Source organism: Dipodomys spectabilis, unplaced genomic scaffold (assembly GCF_019054845.1).
Source record: "Dipodomys spectabilis isolate Male_0828 unplaced genomic scaffold, ASM1905484v1 ptg000096l, whole genome shotgun sequence".
In the NCBI taxonomy this organism is placed as follows: domain Eukaryota; kingdom Metazoa; phylum Chordata; class Mammalia; order Rodentia; family Heteromyidae; genus Dipodomys; species Dipodomys spectabilis.
In genome coordinates this window covers 10,840,812-10,848,062 of record NW_024870773.1, presented here as the reverse complement: position 1 = coordinate 10,848,062, position 7,251 = coordinate 10,840,812, and the positions used below count along the sequence as shown (strand labels likewise).

The 7,251-nt window shown below is 40.1% G+C and overlaps 1 non-coding gene across 1 annotated transcript; it reads right to left on the bottom strand.

Moving 5' to 3' along the window:
• Nucleotides 1-522: 522 nt before the first annotated feature.
• On the bottom strand, nucleotides 523-624 carry LOC122113339. Its single transcript, XR_006148419.1, has one exon. It is a non-coding gene; the product is annotated as a U6 spliceosomal RNA (small nuclear RNA).
• Nucleotides 625-7,251: the final 6,627 nt, after the last annotated feature.

Below are 7,251 nucleotides of genomic sequence, written 5' to 3'. Positions count from 1 at the left end.
ATAAGACAGAATTTATGTCTCATGACATAAATTGGATGGCCACTTGTGGTCATAGCTGGCTTCACAGCAACTGAATCAACTACCTGCTCTAAAGGCATCTCCTGTCTCTCCCATCTGGGTGAGCGAGGATGGCAGGCAGAACAATGCCATATATCATGCTACAATTTAGGTTGTGTCTTAATTCTACATTATTGTAGAATTAAGCCAATGACCATTGCTATTGGTGTGTTGATTTCTCACCTGGAAGTATCTATCTGTCAGTGTTTAAAACATTTATAGGAGCCAGTAACTCTAGCTACTCAGGAGGTTGAGATCTAAGGATTGCAGTTTGAAGCCAGCTCTGGCAGGAAAGTCTGTGAGCCTTTTTTCTCCAATTAACCACCCAAAAGCTGGAAATAGAGCTGTAGTTAAGTGGTAGAGAACTAGCCTTGAACAAAAAAGCTAAGGGACAGCTCTCAGACCCCGAGTTTAAGCCCACTGCTGCTGCTGCTGCTACTACTACTACTACTACTAACTAAATTTTTTAATATGCAGCACTTCACAAATTTATGTGTCATCTTTGCACAGGGGCCACGCCAATCTTCTTGGTATCATTCCAATTTTACTAAGTGCTGCCAAAGCAATTACCTATACTAAAGTATTTTTAAAAATAAAGAAAATTTATGTCCATTGATCTTATCTAAAGTGTTGGTGACAAACACTTGCAGTTCAATGATGATGCGTGTGCATTTCTTATCAGAACCATGATGATTGAAGACCAATATGAGCATCAGTCTGTCTTTCATGCTTTTCTTGCTCAAAAGTTCACTACAAACAAATGGAGAAGTCTGCATTATCCTGAGGAGTGGCAGAGATTCATTTGGGGGAACCGAACTCAAATATTCTACACACATTATTTTATAGTCATAAGTGTTGATTGATTTTTACGTTGGTTGCTAGTATATGGGTAGTTTTTCTAATTTGAAAGACTAAATGTCTTTACTTAATTGTTTTTGTTGTTGTTACATCATTTAATTTTCATTTTAGCCAAGTGGAAAAATATTTGGCAGCAAAACAAAATTTTGAAAATAGAAAAGGGTACGGCAGGCCACACCTGTAATCCCAGCACTGGGGAATTGAAGACAAGAGGATTTGGGGCCCAAATTTAACTACTTAATGAGAATCTAACTGAAAAGGCCATGGCTAGAAATTGGAAGAATCAATCACCAATCACCATTAGTGATCACTTCCTAATACTCTTTTGAGTATTAGAAAAGTTAAAGGTAAATGAGTGGTTCCCTTCCTCCAAGTCTTGTCTTTGTTATATGTATTCAGTGTGACAACTTCACTCTGAATTTATCTTTTCTGCTCTTCTGTCTCCTTTTCATAGTTGTTTTTCCTTATTGTATTATATGTGGAGGTCAGTGTAAACCCACTGAGTAGATGGATTTGAGGCACAGCATGGTGTGTGTCATGGGTAACTGTTAGATGTTGATAATGCTGATTTTCTCATAATGAAACTTCTGATTAAACTTAATCATCTAAGATTTTTTTAATGTGAAAATGTGGTGTGAATTAGATCAAATAACCAAGTTAGAGCATCCCTCCCAACTGAAAATCTGTGAAAACTTACTGTCTTAGTAATAAATGCCAAACTTCTGATCTCACACTCAAGTATGTTCTACAATTTATATTCATTGTTTAACTCAAACCCTAACAGACTGGGAATGTTGTTCAGTGATAGTGTACTTGCCTAACAGACAGGTATTATCTATATTTTACAGATGACAAATATGAGATTCAAAGAAAATAAATGTGTTTTTTTTTCAGGTTTTCTTTCTGTCTTTCTCTCTCTTTTTTTCCTCTCCTCCTTTCTTCCTTCTATGTTTTGTTTTCCTCTTGTCTTCTTTCCTCTCTTTCCCTCTCTTCCTTTCCCCTTCCTCCCTCCCCTCTTCTTTTCTTTTCCTATCCTTTCCTTTTTTCTTTCCCTTCCCTTTCTTCTCTTCTCTTTTCTTTTTCTCCCCTCTCATCAGTGCTGGTGATCAGAGCCTCACACATACTAGCCAAATTCTCCAGCTCTCACATCTATATCCCAAGCCCCTCTCTGAAGTCTCCTGAATTCATGGATGATTTTATTACAAGCTTCTATTAATAAACGCTGAATTTAGTGGATGAGTTTTAAATCCTTGTAGTGTTTAATATATTGTAGGTATACAGTGAAAATACACCAGGTTGCTCAGTTGCTTAGGTTTAAAAAAAATAGATTTGGGCCAGTACCAGTAGCTCACACCTGCAATCCTAACTACTCAGGAGGCTGAGATCTTAGGACAGAAGTTCAAAGCCCACTCAGGCAGGAAATGCCAGGAGACTCTAATCTCCAATTAAGCTCCCTAAAAAGGCTAAAAGTGAAGGTGTGTCTCAAATGGTAGAGCATTAGCCTTGAGCAAAGAAAGCTCAGGAAGAGTGCCCAGGCCCTGAATTCAAGCCTGTGTGTGTGCACACTCACACGCGCACAGGCACACACGCACACACACACACACACACACACACACACACACACACAGGTTTGTTCTTTTACCCTGGCTTATCAGATTATGTCATTTGGCAAAAAAATAAAAAATAAATGAATCCCTAAATCATACTAATTGTTTTAGTACTTTTTTAAGAGACAAAAACCACTAAAGCAGGCCCATAATTTCTCCTGATATTCTTATTTACCATGTGTCCTTCTAATAGGTAGACACTTACTCTGCAAGACTGAAGAACACCTAGGTTTCCTGGCTTCAGTTCTTTTCTCATGCATCAATGAATAAATCAGACCTCGCATGATCTTGTGCGTCCTTCTCTGTGTGTGACTCTATCCCTTCTCTTTCTATATCCAAGGGCTCAGAGAGATTGAACTTTTCATCATCTCACATAGAAGTTTCAAACTTCATATTTTAACATTCCATTACCTACACTAAGAATGTCTCTAGATACCAGAAAATGCAGGAAAACAGCCTCACACTTACACTCAGAGACCTTACTTGCATAAGGAATCATGATTGTAACTGAGCTGGTACAGTGTCTAGAAGAACTGAGCATGTATAATAGATATGTGTCATCCTTTGTTCAACCACACTAAGTAGGAGTTTTTCTAAAGCATAGGAACACCCTCAAAAAACTCAAGTTATTTTTATGACCAACAGAAAAAAAGAAAAGAAAAGAAAATTCAGCCTTTTTGCCCTTTGATTTCAAGGAGCAGTACAGTCCTGTGGCTTCCTGATCTGCTGTGGCCGAGAATCCTCTACCTTTCTTTTCCCTTTCTCTCCTCTTTCCCTACCTTCCCCTTCCCTCCCCTTCCCTTGTTAACTGCTCCACCCCCTTCGAAAAATTAACCTTCAGGTTTTAAAACCGTAAAAAGCCAGGTCAATCACTTCCCTTGTTTTGTTTTTCCAACTGTTACTATTGTTTCCTACATTTCATCTGTCATGAATATACTGTGAAAAATAGGACCTGATACAGGGAGCCAAAGAGCGCCCAAGCTAAGGACACCATGTCTTGACATTGGGCAGAAGACACATTGGCATCTTTGCCCAGGCTGCTGGAGGTAAACTGTTATTCCCCGGCACCTCCACTCTAGGGCAGAAATCCAAATTTGTGAGTGGGCAGGCAGCCACCACAGCAGATGGGCGCAGGGAGGGTGGCCGAGGGGCTACGTGTATGTTACCAAGTCAAGGTGTTGAGAACAGGGACTCCAACCGAGAATGGCAGTCTGTTTCCAGCCATGGTGAAGTGCTTACTCATCAATTCCCACCTAGGCTGATGAAAAGGGACTCAAATTCAAAAGAATTGGCAGATGTTGCCAATACAAAAGTTACTTTTCTAAACTTACAAAGATAACTTAGATGTTTGCAGCAAATGGTTTAGTAGCATTATCTAAGTAGAAAACCTTTAATTCTTCTTTGTAGTTTTGTCATTAATAAGCTTTTCAAAAGAAATACAGAATTGGACTTTGTTTACTTTTGTCGGTTGTGGGGCTTGAACTCTAGGCCTGGGCGCTGTCCCTAAGCTCTTCAGCTCAAAGCTAGCACTCTACCACTTGAGCCACAGTGCAACTTCTGGTTTTCTGAGTGGTTTATTGGAGATAAGAGTCTCATGGACTTTCCTGACTGGGCTGGCTTTGAACCATGGTCCTCAGATGTCAGCCTCCTGAGTATTACAGGTGTGAACCTAGGATTACAGGTGTGAACCACCAGTGCCCAGCATTGGACCTTTATACAGAGTTAGCTCATTACATTTGTGTGTGTGTGTGTGTGTGTGCGTGCGTGTGCGAGTGCGCGCGCCCCCGTATTGGGACTTAAGCTCAGGGCCTAGGCACTGTCTCTTAGCTTTTTACTCAAAGTTGGCACTCTACCACTTGAACTGCACCTCCACTTTTGGCTTTTTGATGGTTAATTGGAGATAGGAATCTCATGGATTTTCCTGCCAGGGCTGGCTTTAAACCACAATTTTAGATCCCAGCCTCCTGAGTAACTAGCATTACAGCCATGAGCCACCAAAGCCTGGCTTTGCTTTTTGAACTTTACATACATGGAATCACCCAACATGTACTCCTTTGTGTCTAGCTCCTTTCGTTTTGTACTATGTTCATCAGATTTGCCCAATATTGTTGCAATAGGATATTCATTTTCTTTTTTTTTTTTTGTCGGTCGTGGGGCTTGAACTCTGGGCCTGGGCGCTGTCCCTCAGCTCTTCAGCTCAAGGCGAGCGCTCTACCACTTGAGCTACAGCGCCACTTCCGGTTTTCTGGTGTTTTATTGGAGATAGGAGTCTCACGGTCTCTCCTGCCCAGGCTGGCTTTGAACCGCGATCCTCAGATCTCAGCCTCCTGAGTAGCTAGGATTACAGGCGTGAGCCACCAGCGCCCGGCAGGATATTCATTTTCATTTGTTTGTTCTACTGTGGACAGGCATTTAGCTAATTTCTAGAGTTGGGCTATATGACAAATAGTGAAAAGTGTATGTGAAAAGTATATGTGAAAGAGATTTTTATGTGAAAGACATTTGCTGGGCCTTAGGTTATACATGTGTTTCAGCTCTAATAGATAATGTCCATTTGCCCAGATAATTATCACACACACACACACACACACACACACACACACACACACACACACACACATCCAAGTTATATAAATCTGATGATGACCAGTTAATGAAAGCTCTTTATTGCTCCATACCCTTGCCCAAAATTAGCATTGTATGTTTTTTGTTCATTTTAGGTGAAATTCACATGCTACGTGATTAACCTTTTAAGAGAAAACAATCCAGTAGCATTTTAGTTCATTCGTAAAATTGCATAGTTACCAGTTGCGCTTTATCATCCCAAAAAGAAACTCTATGTCCACTAAGCAATTTCATGTACTCAACTTAGACCTTGGAAATCTCCAATCTGCATTCATCTCTTTTTTTTTTGGGGGGGGGGGGTCCGGTCGTGGGGCCTGAACTCTGGTCCTGGGCGCTGTCCCTCAGCTCTTTAGCTCAAGGCTAGCGCTCTACCACTTGAGTCACAGCGCCACTTCCTGGCTTTTTCTTTTTTTGCTTATGTGGTGCTGAGGAATCGAACCCAGGGACTCAAGTATGCAAGGCAAGTGCTCTACCACTGAGCCAATTTCCCAGCCCCCAATCTGCATTCATCTCTATGGAAGTTTTGTGTAAATGGAATCATACAACATATGACCTTTTGTGTTTGATATGATTCATTCAGCATAATGTTTTATAGGTTCATTCCTGTTACAATATGTACTGGTATTTCATTTTTAACAGCTGAATAATAATCCATTGTATACCAAAAATTATTTATCCATACATCCATTAGTGGGCACTCTGACCATTTTCACTTTTAGATTATTATAAATACTGCTGCTGTGAAAATGTGTGGAAATGTTTCTAGTTTAAGTGTCTCTTCAGTTCTTTGGGGCAGATACATAAAAGTGGAACTCCTCAGTCATTTGATAACATGTTTAACTTGTCGAAGAACTGCCAAACTATTTTCCAATTTTTGTTCCTGGTACAATAATGTCCCAGCATTCTAATTTCTCCACATCCTTGGCAGAAAATAGCACTTGTTATTTTAGATTGCTTTCGTTTATGTGTTTTTTTTAAAAAAATATATATATAGCCATAGCTATCCTAGTGGCTATGAAGTGGTATGTCTCTGTGGTTTTTATTTCCTTTATAACTAATTTCTTTTTTTTTTTTTTTGGTCCGGTCGTGGGGCCTGAACTCTATGCCTTGGCGCTGTCCCTCAGCTCTTCAGCTCAAGGCTAGCGCTCTACCACTTGAGCCACAGTGCCACTTCCGGCTTTTTTCTTTTTGCTTATGTGGTGCTGAGGAATCGAACCCAGGGCTTCATGCATGCAAGGCAAGCACTGTACCATTGAGCCACCTTCCCAGCCCCTATAACTAATTTCTTATAGTAGGTTTTATAACCTGGGTATACTAAGTTTTTCACTGATTTGGTTGATTCCTAGGCAGTTTATTCTTTTTTATGCTATTGACAATGATTTTATATATATATGTATATACCTGCATATATATACATACATATATATATATATATACAATCAAGATAAAAATATGTGCATATGGTAGAACGCTAGCCTTGAGCTGAAGAGCTGAGGGACAGTGCCCAGGCCCAGAGTTCAGGCCCCACGACCGGACCCCCCCCCCCCTAAAAAAAATGTGCATATATCTGTAGCTGGGTGTAGTAGTGTATGCCTACAGTCTCAATTACTCAGGAGGCTGAAGCAAGGAGGATCACTTGAACCCAGGAGTTCAAGATTAGTTTGGCAACTTAGCAAGATCTCATCTCAAAAAACAAACAGACAGACAAACAGAAAGCAACTATTCTTTTTGAGCATTGGTATACTTTGCCATTTTGTTGCATTTATGATTTGTTCCAGTAGTGAAGTTTATTTCTGTAGGATCTTTGCAATTTCTTGCATATGATTACGTTCTCAGTGAATGTAGGTTTACTTTCTTCCTTTCCAAATTAGATGGCCTGTATTTGTTACCTCATTGCTGAGGCTAAAACTTAAAACACATTGTTGATTAGTAGCAGCCAAAATGGAACCTTTATCTTGTAGCTGATCTCAGGGGAAAAGTTTTCCATTTTTCTCCCTTGAGTATAATATTAGCTGTGAGTGCTTTACAAATGCGCTTTATCATATTGAGAACGTTCCCTCCTATTTCTAGTCTCTCTATCCCTCTTTCTCTCTCAATTGAGGTG